The 14,159-nt window shown below is 39.0% G+C and overlaps 1 pseudogene; it reads right to left on the bottom strand.

The window, feature by feature from the left end:
* Positions 1–12,459: 12,459 nt before the first annotated feature.
* Positions 12,460–12,949, bottom strand: LOC114681583 (annotated as a pseudogene).
* Positions 12,950–14,159: the final 1,210 nt, after the last annotated feature.

The raw sequence follows: 14,159 nt of genomic DNA, 5'->3' as shown, positions 1-14,159 counted from the left end.
TTTTTTTTTTTTTTTTGAGACAAAGTCTCACTATATAGTTATGGCTGTCCTGAAATTTACTATGTATACAAGGCTGGCCTTGAACTCACAGGAATCCTCCTGCCCTTCCCTCCTGAGTCCTGAGATTAAAAGCAAGAGCACCATGACTAGCTGGGTGCAGAATTTTAATTTGTGACAAAACTATTCTGGAAATGGATAGTAGAGTGGCTTGCATAGCAATGTGGCTGTGTTTAATATACATATAATATGAAATTTATAAGTGGTTGAGATGGTACATTTGGTAAGTATATTTTGAAATAAGAAATATAAGTATACATATGTTCAAATACCTAGTAAAATTTTCTTTGAGTGCTACAATTACACAGAGACAGAGACTTGTAAAGAATGAAAATGGGCTCTTATATAATATCAGTTTTCTAACGATGAAGAAGGAATATCATTGACAGCTATAGTTACTTGAATAGATGTAGCTGGATTTTCCTTTAGGCTGCCAGCTCACAAAAATGACACAGAGACTTATTATTAATTATGAAACTCTGGCTCTATCTTAGGTTTGTTTGTAAAAAGCTCTTATAATTTAAATTAACCCATTTCTATTCATCTATGTGCTGCTATGTGGCTCATGCTTTTATCTCTCCTCCTGCAAGTCTTGATCCCTGTGCTTTTCTCTTCCCTGAGACCTGTCTGTCCTCATAAGTCCTGCCTAACCTCTTCCTGCCTAGCTATTGACCATTCTGCTCTTTATTAAATCCATCAAAATGATACATCTTCACAGAGTGTAAAGGAATATTCCACAACATTTCCTCCTTTTTATCTAAATAAAAAGGAAAGGTTTTAACTCTAACATAATAAAACTCTAAACAATAAGAACAATTATCAGGTAAGAAGTACATTCACAATGTCCAGTTCATTTGTATTTGGCAAATTTAGAGAAAATACTCCATTATCTATCCTCTCTTGATGAGTCCAAAATTTTGTACCTTACCTTTTATCATGACTAAGAGAAGCTGTAACTATAACTATCTAATATTCAACCCCATCAGAGACCTGAGAAGGATATAGTATTACCTGAGTAAAGAGGAGGTCCAGAACAAACATCTTCCAAAACTAAGAAATGACAAAGACATCTGGCTGCCCGGACAATCACATAAAGTCCCTCTGTAACATTGGGGCATCTATCTTTGGTCTATAGGTCTACAATATCTGAGAGACCTTTCTGTGAAGCAAGAATTTTTGAAGGACTGTCCTACCCTGTCTTGGCATATTCAGCAGTCTCTTTTTGTCCTGTTTGTCCAGTTTGGACAGCATACTGTCAGCAGTCAAGGCAAGTACACTTTCTTGACTGAAAGGTTAGCTTTTGCCACAAAGAAAGCAAACTCCATATGGAGGTTCTTTGATGACTATCATCCTTTTTTGAAGTAAATTGGTGCTGTCAGAAGCAGATATGTCTCAATGTTATGAAAAGCCTTATGTTATTATAATATTTTAAATGTTATATTCTGTAGGTCTTTGAAGTATTTGAAGATCACAAATCTATTTAAAATATATCTTTGTATACCTTGAAAATATACCTGACTATAAGTTTGATTGTTATAGATGACTAACTATTAACCTGTATTTCTTTATTATCCTAAAGAGTTTTTGAGGACTAAAACTTTACATTACATTTTTAATTGGGCTGCATAGGTACAATACCTTAAATAAGAGTAGAAACATGTATACAATAAAACAAAAGTAACTTAAATAATATGTATCAAAATACAAAACTCCATACCAATGTAAAATATTTGAGACCAGTGGTTGTTCAAAAGTAGACTCAAATCCACCTTTTCATCCCATTATTTCTATAGTATAACCCCCCTTTTCCCTTCAGAAAGAGATTGCTGAATCTAATCTCATTTGTTTAGCTTTCTCCTTGACCATGACCAATAACAGTTTGTAACCAACCCTCTAAATGATGACAAATATCCATAATCCACTGAGTGACCTTTTATGAATGGGCATCATGTTCTCTAGACTGCTTCCTGCTGTCTGGGGGCAATGGCATCTTTGGGGTCCCTGAGAAAATTAGGATGATAGTCAAGTCCTGGGTAAGTTAGTTCTAATATTTGTTAAACAGTCTTTGTGCCATGGGAAAATGCAAAGCTTATCTGCAGTCCTGACTAGAACAGTCTGTGAGGTTGAACCATCTCAGCCAACAGCCTTGAAGCTGTTCTGGATGCAGAACTCTGAGGAAACAGCAACAGAGGCTCTTTGAGAGGCTGGATCATCTGGGTCACATGTTTTCATTGGTATCTGGTCCCCTTGCTCTAAAAACACACAAACTTTCAAAGGTAACGTATGTATTAACACAAGTATAAACTGTGCTTTATACACAAACCAGCCAAAGATGATTTTTTTATTTTATGTTTGAACAGGTAAAATATACATCCCCTGTCTTGTAGTTATTTTTAGGTTTATTTCTTTATATCTATAGCTAGGACTTCCAGGGGTTTCCCCCTGATCAAATCTGATCTGTATCAACCTGGAATGAATCCACAGCTGTTTGTTTTCTGTGGAACCAAAAGCATGACCTCTTCCTCCAAGGAAACATTTTTTTTAATTTTCATTTTGAAGTTAAAACATTTTAAAAATATACAATATATTGGTTTAATTTAGCAGTTTCCACATCCAGTATCTCTCAGCAGTTATTGTTCACTCACTAGCAATTAAAAAAGTTAACAAGACACCATCTAGGATCCAGACTCTATGTATTTTGCATTTGTACATGGCTTATCCTTTTTATATTATTTTATTCTCTACTTAAACGTTTTATCTTATTATTTACAAAGTACTTATTTTTTCTATGACTGTCTATACTCATTTTTTTTTCTTTTTTAGCCTACACATTGTAACCTGTTAGAGGTGTTGTTTGTTTGTTTTTTCTAATCTAGAGCTGTCTCTATTGAGCATCTGCAGCGTTCTCTGGTCACGAGACAAATCTTAACCTGCCATGTCAGCGGCGAAGGAGCTCAGCTTAGCACACAGCACTGCTGGCTGGCTCTGCCCACAGCAGTGGCCATTATCTGTGTCTCTGTGTGCCACCAAGCCTACATGAGACCACAGTCACCAGAAAGCCACATTTGACTCCATGTTCTGAACTTTTTTTCTAAAGCTTTCTCAGGCCTTATGTGGATATATGTGGCTGGACCTCAGAGCCATTTGTAGCCAGATTTTACTTTGGGCCACCAGCTCACAAAAATGACACAGAGACTTACTAGTTATGAAAGCTCTGCCTATAGCATAGGCTTATTTATTTATTTATTTATTTCCTTTTATTTTATTTTACAATACCATTCAGTTTTACATATCAGCCACAGGTTCCCCTGTTCTCCCCCCTCCCAAACCCTCCCCTTCCCCCCAGACCACCCCCCATTCCCACCTCCTCCAGGGCAAAGCCCCCCCTGAGGACTGCTATCAACTTGGTAGACTCAGTCCAGGCAGGTCCAGTCCCTTCCTCCCAGACTGAGCCAAGCGTCCCTGCATAAGCTCCAGGTTTCAAACAGCCAACTCATGCAATGAGCACAGGACTTGGTCCCACATAGGCTTGTTTTTAACTAGCTCTTATAATTTAAATTAACCCATTTCTATTCATCTATGTGCAGCCATGTGGTTCGTGGCTTTTACCTCTCCTCCTGTAATCTTGCTCCCTTTGCATCTGGCTGGGGACTCTGCCTTTTTTTTTCCCTGAGACCTCTCTGTCCTCAGAAGTCCTGTCTAACCTTATGCTGTCTATGTACTGGCCATTCAGCTTTTTATTGAACCAATCATAGTGACACATCTTCACACAATATGAAGGAATATTCTGCAGCAAATAGAAGACTGCTTATTTCTCAAAGAACAGTTATTCTCCACCCTCTATACTATGGCAGCAGTGGAGTGGAGTTATAGTTAAGTGGCAGAGTGCTTGCCTGGCATACACTGGATCTGGGCCTCATAACCCCTCTGCAGAAGCAAAACAACCCCCAGACACCTGAGCCATTTCAAAGCAAAGTTGTGTGCTGTATTATCACAGATGTGAAGTGAGGTGTGAGTATGAGTGTATGTACACATGTGTAAATGGGCAGAAATCCTAGGGCCTCCTATATGCTAAGCAAGCACATGCCCAAGCCCAGGAAATACTTCTTAGAATCATTCGGTGACTAGTTTGCTACATCTGACCACTTTCTCTCACAAAGGTCTTTCTTCTGCTTAGACTAAGTACCATACAGTCCCATTTCTTCATTTTCAGTCTGGGATAGGTTTATTCCTCTTTCATTATATTATGCTGCTTATCATTAATTTTTTTAGCAGGGTTTTCTCTGCTGCAAAGGCTGGCCTGGAACTTGCAGCTATTCTCCTGCTTCAGCCTCACCAGTCATGGGATTATAAATATAAGCCATTAGTCCTAGTTTATTATCAATTTAGAATATACTTATAGAAAAACTTACTGCAGAGCAACATGCTTACTGTGTGGATTACTTTTTGGTTAAGATTGAGTACAGATTGTTTTAAGAGACCACAGGAAACCTTGATGTTTCATGCCTGCATTCTCACTTACTGGGAGGTGGAAGCAGAGGAATTGTATTTTCTATGCTATCCCAGGCAACTTATTGAAAACTTTTCTCCAAATAAAAAGTTCCGTGATAGAGAACTTGTCTAGTGAGTTCAAGACCCTGGGTTTAGTCTCCAGTAACACAGTCAGAAATACCCAAAACCACATTGAATGAGCAACTATGGTATGAGGTCCAGGTAAGTGTACTACACAATGATCTTATTATCAGCAATTCATTCCTCAGAATGTATCCCCCTTGATAAGTGACTCAGAGCTACATGTAACAAAACATAGATAATTTACCTAGTATATACTATATATCAATATATACACCCTATATACGTACACAGAATCATATGTATTTATAAATAGTAAGATATGATGGTTTTCAGCGGCATTCTTACCCTGTGAGGAAAAGTCATGAAATACAACAGAATCCACTAACAAGAGTTTTATTAAGACAAGGAGAAAGGGATAGATATGATCAGGCCTGCTGAAGGACATATGTGGGAGAAGGGGGTGGGAGTACATGAGGCCTGCCTTTTTAAGGGCCAGTTTGCACCTGCACACATGGGCCCATGTGGCTACTCCACGCATGCACATGGATCACGTGATCATGCCTTGTGATTACGTGACCACACAGCACATAGGGCATGGGTTACTCAGAACCGGAAAATGACTAGGCAGAAATGACTATGTGTCCTGCCGGGGCATGCGCGACCATGGGAGAGTGGTTGGAATTCCTATCAATATGTACTTTACTGACTTTTGTTTTGTTTTGTGACCTAGGCTGGAATTCAATTTCTAATCCTCTTGCTCAGACCTCCCAAGTGCTAGAATTACAAGCATATATAAATGCACTGGATCTTCATTAACATTATTTTGGGGGGTGGGAATGAATTACCTATTTTTTTGTAAGCTGTTTTTGTCAGGTATTTTGTCATAACAACAAAAAAAAGTAACTAATATAATCAAGATTAACTACCAAAGGGAAAGGATACTGGGAATTGACCCAGGACATATTTGACAAATGTTTTATCTCTGAACTATATCCCCAAAGCCTTTTATTTATTATTAATTTAAAATTATTAAGCCATTGTTTTATTAATTATTTTATATATTTTATTAATTCTATGAGAATTTCATATATTCATATATTTTGTTCACGTCCTTTCCTCCTCTTCCTCCTCCCAAGCTTCTTGTATCTACCTCCACTCCCTCGAGTTCTTTCCCCAATTCCTGCCCTCTCTTTTTGTTTTCTATAACACACTAAATCTAATTAGTGCTTTGCTGTGTGCATGGTTGTAGCCATCTATTGCAGCATGAACAACCTAACACAGGTCATGCTGCTAAGAAAAACTGCTCCTGCCCCCCGCAAGTCACAACCTGTCAGTAGCTCTTAACTAAGAGTAGTGGTTTCTGAGCCCTGAATAAATAATTTATAATTTAATATTTATTTATTTATTTATTTATTTATTTATTTATTTTTGAAGCAGGCTCTTACTCTGTAGCCAAGGCTGGCCTTGAACATGTGGCAGTCTTCCTGCCTCAGTTCCCAAGGAGTAGGACTATAGGTGTGAGCTACCACGCTTGGTGAGGCAATTTTTAAAGAACTAAACCACTGCACTATGATGCAGGCTCCATTAGACTCAACTGAAAATCAAAATGATGTTACTTCTACTAAAAATAAAATTAAAATTAAGATGTTACCTAACATTCCAAGAAATCAGGAGAGAAGGAGAAAGCCAAAATTCCCAAACAGGCCAATTTCAATTGTCAGTTGAATGACTAGGCCTGCTTATGAGAACAGTGACCTGAAGTGGCCTGCTCTTACTCAGGTATCTCCCACTGTTCCTCTCACTGCCCTCACCAGGTATGGAAGTAACTTTGAAACCAGCTCTCCTTCGTTGTTTGATTCTGTACCCTCAACCTTCTTCTATCTATTTCTTCAGTTCTTTTGTTCAATCCAACAGAAAGACTATTATCTTTTATAGAATGTAGTATTGAGTGACTCTAGACCAAATATAAAACTTAGTATAATCTTTAGCTTCCAGTCTAATGGTGTTACCTGTAGTCCCAGCAAGCACTCAAGAAACAGGAAGAACTACTGCAAATTGGAGGCCAGCCTAGAATACACATGAGTTCACGACTGGCCCGGAATATCAAGCAAGTACCTGTCAACAACAACAACAAAGCAGTCTGTAGTTGAATTGTTTAGTCCTTTAACATTTACAGAGTAGGTGTGATGACTAACATAGATATGATTAATTGATATTGACATCTGTGATCTCTGTGTGATGTGCTTCATTTCACTTATTACTTCAATTACGTTATTCACCTCCATTTTAAAGGTTCCAGATCCTCTAAAGAGTATTTGTGTGTAAGCTGCAGTCTGTGTGATTGTTAGTAAGTTATACCCACTGAGATAGCACAGAGCAAAACCAAATTTAAAAAAGTATCAAAATATTGTCAGAATTATCACAAGGTAAGATGCCCAAGAGAAAGACAGTTATTTTCTATAATGAAAGCCAGGCATGTGGGCAGTAAAATCTCACATCATGAGGTTAGATTCCAGTGTCTGAAACTAAGCTACACCTTCAATCCAAACTATCTATCTGTCTGTCTATCTATCTATCTATCTATCTATCTATCTATCTATCTACCTACCTACCTACCTATCTACTTTTTTACTTTTTTTTTGAGTCAGAACCTCATGTATATAAGGCTGGTTTTGAACTCTATAGCCATGGATGACCTTGAATACCTGGTCCTCCTGCTTCCACATTCTGAATACTGGGATTACAGGCATGCATTCCTCTCAGACAGTTTACAATGACAACAGACTAGAAGTTTGCTGGAAAACTACTTTCATTCTTTTACATTTTTTAATTATATCCATTTATTGTGTATGTAGGTGGTGTTGCACCCTTGCCACAGTGAATGGAGGTCAGAGGTTAACTAGTGGGTGTTATTTCTTTCATTCTACTCTGTGGGTCCCAGGGATTGAGCTCTGGTCATCAGGCTTTGTGGTAAGTGCTTCTACTGGCTGAATCTTCTTGACAGCTCTATTTTCATTCTTTTAAAGTGTGCCAATGTATGAATTTAAGGAGTCTTTCCTTTCATATACTCATGGTGATCCACATAGTTTGAAGTAAAATGAATGCTATTGTTGTCGTTTGCCAGTTGATACCTGCCATAGGAAAAGAAACATCTTAACATAATGCCAAACCCTGAAAAAATCCAAACCCAGATCGTTAAGATAGGATCTAGACTCAGAACATCAAAGTTGAGCATGGTGTGCTCTCCTGTAATCCCAGCACTCCTGGAGTCTGAGGCAGAAGAGCCACTTTATTTAGTGTGGCAGAATCTCTTGTTGAACCAGGAGCTTACCAAGTAGGCCAGTTGGCGGTTTGAATAAAAATGGCCCCCATAGACACTTAGGGAGGGATACTATTAGGAGGTGTGGCCTTGTCGGAGTAAGTGTGGCCTTATCGGAGGAAGTGTGTCACTAGCAACTTGCTTTGAGGTTTCAGATGCTCAAGCCAGGCCAGTATCACTCTCTTTCTGCTGCCTTCAGATCTGGATGTAGAACTCTCAGTTACTTTCCCAGCACCACGTCTGCCTGCATGCTGCCATGTTTCCTGCCATGAAAATGGACTAAACTAAAGTTCATGAAAATGAACTGTAAGCCAACCCCCAACTAAATATTTTCCTTAAAAAGAGTTGCTATGGTCATAGTGTCTCTTTATAGCAATAGAAACACTAAGATAACCAGTCTTGCCTGAGAATTTCCTGTCTATACCTCCTGAGCAGGAAGATTACAGGTCACTCTCCTTTGATGTGGGTACTGAGGATCTGAAGTCTGGTCCTCACACTTGTACAGGACATTGGTTTATCTACTAAGCTAAATCCCCAGTCTTTTATTTATTTTGAGACAAAATCTCATGTTGCCCAGGCTGGGCTCAAATGTGGTATGTAGCTAAGGATGACCTTGAACTTCTGGGTGCAGCATCAGGCTAGGTTTATGTGATACTGGACATCAAACCTAAGGTTTGTGCTTACTTGGCAATCATTCTAACAACTGAATTATACCACTAGTCTTTTAAAAAATATTACTTTTATTTATTTAGTTATAGTTTTTTGATATAGGATCCCATGATATATTCATAGCTGGCCTATTGTCATACCTGGCTTGGTATTCAATATGTAGCCCAGGCTAGGCTTGAACTTATAGCAGTCTTACCTCAGCCTCTTGAGTGCTGGAGTATAGGTATGTATCACCGAGCCTGGATGTTTTATGTCTTGATATCACTGTGTAGCCAGGTGGGCTTTGAACTCTTGATTTTATTTTGCAACAGCCTCCCAGCATTGGAATTGCAGTTGTGAGCCACCATGCTCTGTTGAATAACAATTTTTTTAAAAAAATAGCCTGGGAGTATAATTTAGAAGACAAATATGCACAGAGCTCCATCTCCAATGTGAAATAAAAACAAAGCAAAAACTTTCCTGAGTCAAGGCAGAATCATGGTCCTGTATTGTATGAATCATTGAAGTTGCCATTCAAATAACTGTTAATTGGCAAAGGCCCTACAATAGATAAGCAAATGGGGGCAGAGAGGGTTATTAAAACCATAGGAACTTGTCTTAACAAGTTCCTGATGTCTGTAAAGCAGACCTCCTCCAAATGGGAGAAAAGTGGACTGATTCATTGCAGGCAGCCCGGCACCACTGAAGGTTAATGGACACCTGTGTGAAGATTTTTTTTTCCCAGTCCCAGCTTCTCTGGTTCCCTTTATGGCCTTACAAAAGTCATTTATATTCTCTGGGACTCTTTTTTCCCTCCTGTAAATGAAGTTTCATTTAATTCTGACTTTCTTTTATAATAGATTGTAGAATGAAGACTCTTGATTCCAGAATCCAGTATCAATGCCCTGGACACTACCATGATTTCCAGAGCTCACATGTTACTTTCAGACTGAGTTTAATTCCCAGAAATTAATTAGACACTTTCTCTCCTCTCTCCAACCCTACTCTAATTCTTAGTCTTAAAATATTATCTCAGCCATGCGGTGGTAGTGCACGTCTTTAATCCCAGCACTCGGGAGGCAGAGTCAGGCAGATCTCTGTGAGTTCAAGGCCAGCCTGGTCTACAGAATAAGATCCAGGATAGGCACCAAAACTGCACAGAGAAACCCTGTCTCCAAAAACAAAAACAAACAAACAAACAAACAAACAAAAAATCTCATGCCATACATAGGAATAACTAAATTACTTGATGTAAGGTCATTTACTATACTAAATTTATTAGCAAATTAATTGTATTCAATGTTAATATTGTACAAGTTATTAAAATTTCATTACTAGTAATTTTTAAGAACAGTTTTAATTAATAAGCATTTATTACTGAACATCATGATGCCCATTTAATTTCTCCTTACTTAAAATACTTTTCAGTGCTTACCAATACCTATCTTTTTTTTCTTTTGCCCGTTTATTTTATTCCTTTATGACAAAACTGTGTCTATACAGTTTCAACTCCATCCTCACACTCAGCTCCTCTCTGTGCCCACTTTTCTTGTCCTCATAGTTTTAGTAAGCGCCTATGCTTTTGACCTCATCTTCATCCTTTGTCCCTTGGTCCTCCATCTTGCCTTCCTGGCTCCTTACTCCTGGCTCTCAGAAAACTCTCCTCGAGATCTGCTTTACCCTCTACAGAACCTCTGTCTTCCTCTTCTCTCTCTGGCCATGAGGTTCTCCCAATACCTATCTTAAACTACAAGAATGTTCGTATTAATAATACAAAAGTGATGAAAGATTTAGGAAAAGTCTTGTTTGGATTCATTTGTAGAATCAGTGTACTTTGAGAACAGTCTGGTTGCTGTTGGTGGATTATTACCACATTTACTCCCATTTTACTGTTTAGGGATACACTCATGTAATTGCAGTTTTTAAGGCAGAGTCTGGGCTTCAGCAGCCTCTAAGCTCAAATTCCTGTCACTAATATCCCCAGTAAGGAGGTTAGGCCTGATTAAAAAAACAGAGGTTTAATCAGTGTGTTATCACATTTGATAAGAGGAAGCAATAAAGGGATTCTGTGACTCTGAGTTCATCTTTGGGATACTGATATGAGCTTTAGGTTTATACAGAGTACGAACTGGGTAGGAGGAGCTGGCCATGATGGTGCAAGCCTGTAACCCGAGTACTCAAGAGGCAGAGGCAGGAGGGTCCAGACAAGTTGGCCTAAATAGGAGTTACAATCAGGAAATCGAAAGTTACTTGTAATTAAAGAGTACCTGGAAAGATTGTAGTGTGCTTGATCATTTGCCTTCATTCTGGTCCTGCAAGGTCATGCTACAAAGGTTTGCTGTTATCTCACAGTTGAGATGCAAGCTGATTCTGAAATGGTTGTTTCTGCTATAGGATGTGGCTTCCCAATTATGGGTAATTGTCTTCACTTGGGTGTAGTCTGCTCTGCATATTTATCCATTTTTCAGGGGTAGTCTGAGTTCCATGTCATAAAGATTTATTTACTAGTCTTGTTTTTCTAAGTGGCTCATGAGTGTGAACTAAAGTTGTGGGTGAGGGGGCAGCCACACCTGTGTTAAAGAATCTACGGAGCTGAAGGGTTACAACCTTCTGTTTTGGGAGAGTAGGAAAGTTGCAGGTTATTCTAGGCTTTCTTTGTCCCTTGATGACCAATTGCTTCTTATCTCTAAGTCTGATCTAACATCGTATGACTACTGATATTAGCTAATACCTGGCTTCTGTGGTTATTTCTAGGTTAGTGTGGTCCAAAATGAGGAATGGACAGTGGATAGTGGCAAGCAGAGAATAAGAAAGAAGACATTTCCAAGGAAAGTGCTTCAGTGGCTGTGATGTTCTTTCTTTCTTTCTTTTTTTTTTTTTTTACAGCAATGTGCTTATATTTTTCATCATTTTACTTTCTAACATTGAGAATAAGTACACAATCTTAAAATCAGACCAAATAAAAAGACACATGAAGGCAATGTTTTAGCTATTTTTTTTTCATCTGTCAATAAGAAAGCAGGCAGACACCAGATTTCTATTTCAGTTGTATTTGTTAACTTCCCAGTTTAACTCACATTCTTTTCTGACATATACTCATATGAATTTCAGGTCACTTTTCTGAAAATGCACTAAAATTACTTATGCTTGCCTGTTAACTTTTTTAAATGCTGATGAAAGAACACTACAAACATACCACTATTGAGGCAAAATAGGAACAAAGCTCAAAAACACCAGACAAAAACGAAGTAAGAGTAAAAATGCTCATTTTATCAATCTGTTGCTCCCATCTCCACTGTATAGCCCATAGTGGCCCGCTGGAATTGCAGGCCTGCATTATCACAGCCAGCTTCTCCTCTTTCAAATATTTAAATGCCTTCAGTGTCTACGTTTAAACTCTTCCAATGTTAAATGGAAAGTTGATATGGATGGAGTTATTGTCACAAGAGTCTAGGACAGAGGTATAAGGCAAGCAAATGGTACCACTGTTTGCTGCCCATGCACACACTCTAGTTAGACCAAAATACCCAGGCTGGCTGGGCTCAGAGGCTGGCTTGGACCTTGTAGGTCATTCTTACTTTATTGGGTTCTATTTTGTTCCATATTTGCTTGGTCCACTATTTTGTAATTAGGACAAGATGAGAGGTTCAATTAGTCTAAGAATGCTTAGTCACACCTCAAATTGTCTTACTCAAATATTTTTATCCTTCTAAACATATTCCTAATTTCCACCTACAGTTATTTTAAAGATATACAGTAAATCAGCTGAAAAAACAGGTGGGGCATGGGGCTAAGGACTGTCACCACCCTTGGGCATGGCTCTGGTGAGTGAGTTGACCAATGGTGGTGGGCAGGACCATCTAGTGAGTCTTCTCCAGGAAGGCCTTGCAGCACCCAAGGCATTGCTGGTACACCACTTCGAAGTCAGAACCATTGCCATAATAGGGATCTTCAATAATGAGTTGTTTCTGTGGATCATAGCTCCCAAGTAACTCAATTTTAGCTTTGCAGTTTTTAATTTGATTACTTCTTCTATTCAAATCTCTCAGATTGCTTTCATCCATACACAGTATATAATCGAATGTGGCAAAGTCTTCTTTTGTAATCTGCCGTGCAACATGATTCATGGGGATGCCTTGTTTTCTCATGCGGCTCTGCCCATGATAGTCAGGGGCCTTCCCCACTTCATAGGTGGATGTAGCTGCACTTTCTATCCTCCATTTCTATCCTCCATTTATCTGGAACATTTTCATCAGTTACCAATTTTCTGAAAACTGCTCCTGTAATGGGTGACCGGCAAATGTTACTGAGACACACGAACAACACTGACTTGGTCCCAACTTATGCCATCTTTCAGTCGGCTGTGATTTTATCTGGCCTGTCCCTAGTCCACATTCAGGGTTGAATGGAAGAACTTAAAAGTTTATTTGTCCCTTTAGAGAATCTAGTATACCTTTGTTGATTGTTATGCGTCTTCACTAGTTCTTTTACTTTTTGGCTATACTTTTCAGCTGGGTATTTAAGATCATACATATTGCCCCCACAAATGACCTTTATTTATTTATTTTTCAATTGTTAAAATCAGCCAAGTTCCCTCAGGAGCTACTCTTGGGCACAGAACAGGAGCCCCTGGCTCCTGTAGTTTTCCCCTGCCAGTTGTACCATCTGCTAGGATGGCTCAAGGTCTTGCTGACATGTGACTCCCTGGAAGTACAGAGAATATATATGTACACATCCCCCACCATGTTCATCCTCCTTTTCAGAATGTACACTGGACCTCCATAGCCTCTTGATCAAGAGGACAGAAGACTCACTTGAGGTGCAGAATGTTTTTGTTTTTTGAGAGGTCTTCTGAAGCCCAGAATGACCGGGTGCTTGTTGAGGATGAACATGACTTTGAGTCTCTGATACTACTGCCTCTGGAGTGGCTAGGATTGTAAGACTGTAGCTACCACTTCAGGCTAGGTGCTGAAGACCAAACCAGGGTCCCTGGTATGCTAGATCAGCATTCTATCAACTAAATTACATCTGTAGGATCTGTAGAATGCTTTGAAGGGTGTCAAATCACCCCCTAGGACCTAGTTGGCCTGAGAGCAGTTCCAATTTGCCTGTTCTCTTTCTAAGATGTATATAAATGTCTGTGTGTTGTTTTAACTTTATTTTATGTATGCAAGTGTTTTACCTTCATGTATGACTGTGTACCATGTGAATGGGGTACCTGCAGAAGAAGATGGTATCAGACTAAAAGATCATTGTTAGCTGAGATGTCTATACTGGGAATTGGGCCTGGGCCCTCTGGAAGAGTAACCAGTGCTCTTAACCACTGAGACAACTCTTCAGCCCCACAACTTCCACTCCTTGCTGCTACTCTTTTTGAGACAAGGTATATTGCAAATTGCTAAATGGTCTTATTAATAGAAAACCCAGAGCCAGATATTGGGGTGAAAGCTGAAAGATCAGAGAAACAGAGCAAGCCTCTATGAAATCTTCAGTTTAAGGAGAGCGAGTTCCTGTTTCCTCACCCCTTATATACCTTATATACCTTTCGGTGTCCTGCCAT

Source organism: Peromyscus leucopus, chromosome 2 (genome assembly GCF_004664715.2).
Source record: "Peromyscus leucopus breed LL Stock chromosome 2, UCI_PerLeu_2.1, whole genome shotgun sequence".
NCBI classification, from domain to species: Eukaryota; Metazoa; Chordata; class Mammalia; order Rodentia; family Cricetidae; genus Peromyscus; species Peromyscus leucopus.
This window is presented reverse-complemented; position numbering and strand designations above follow the sequence as displayed.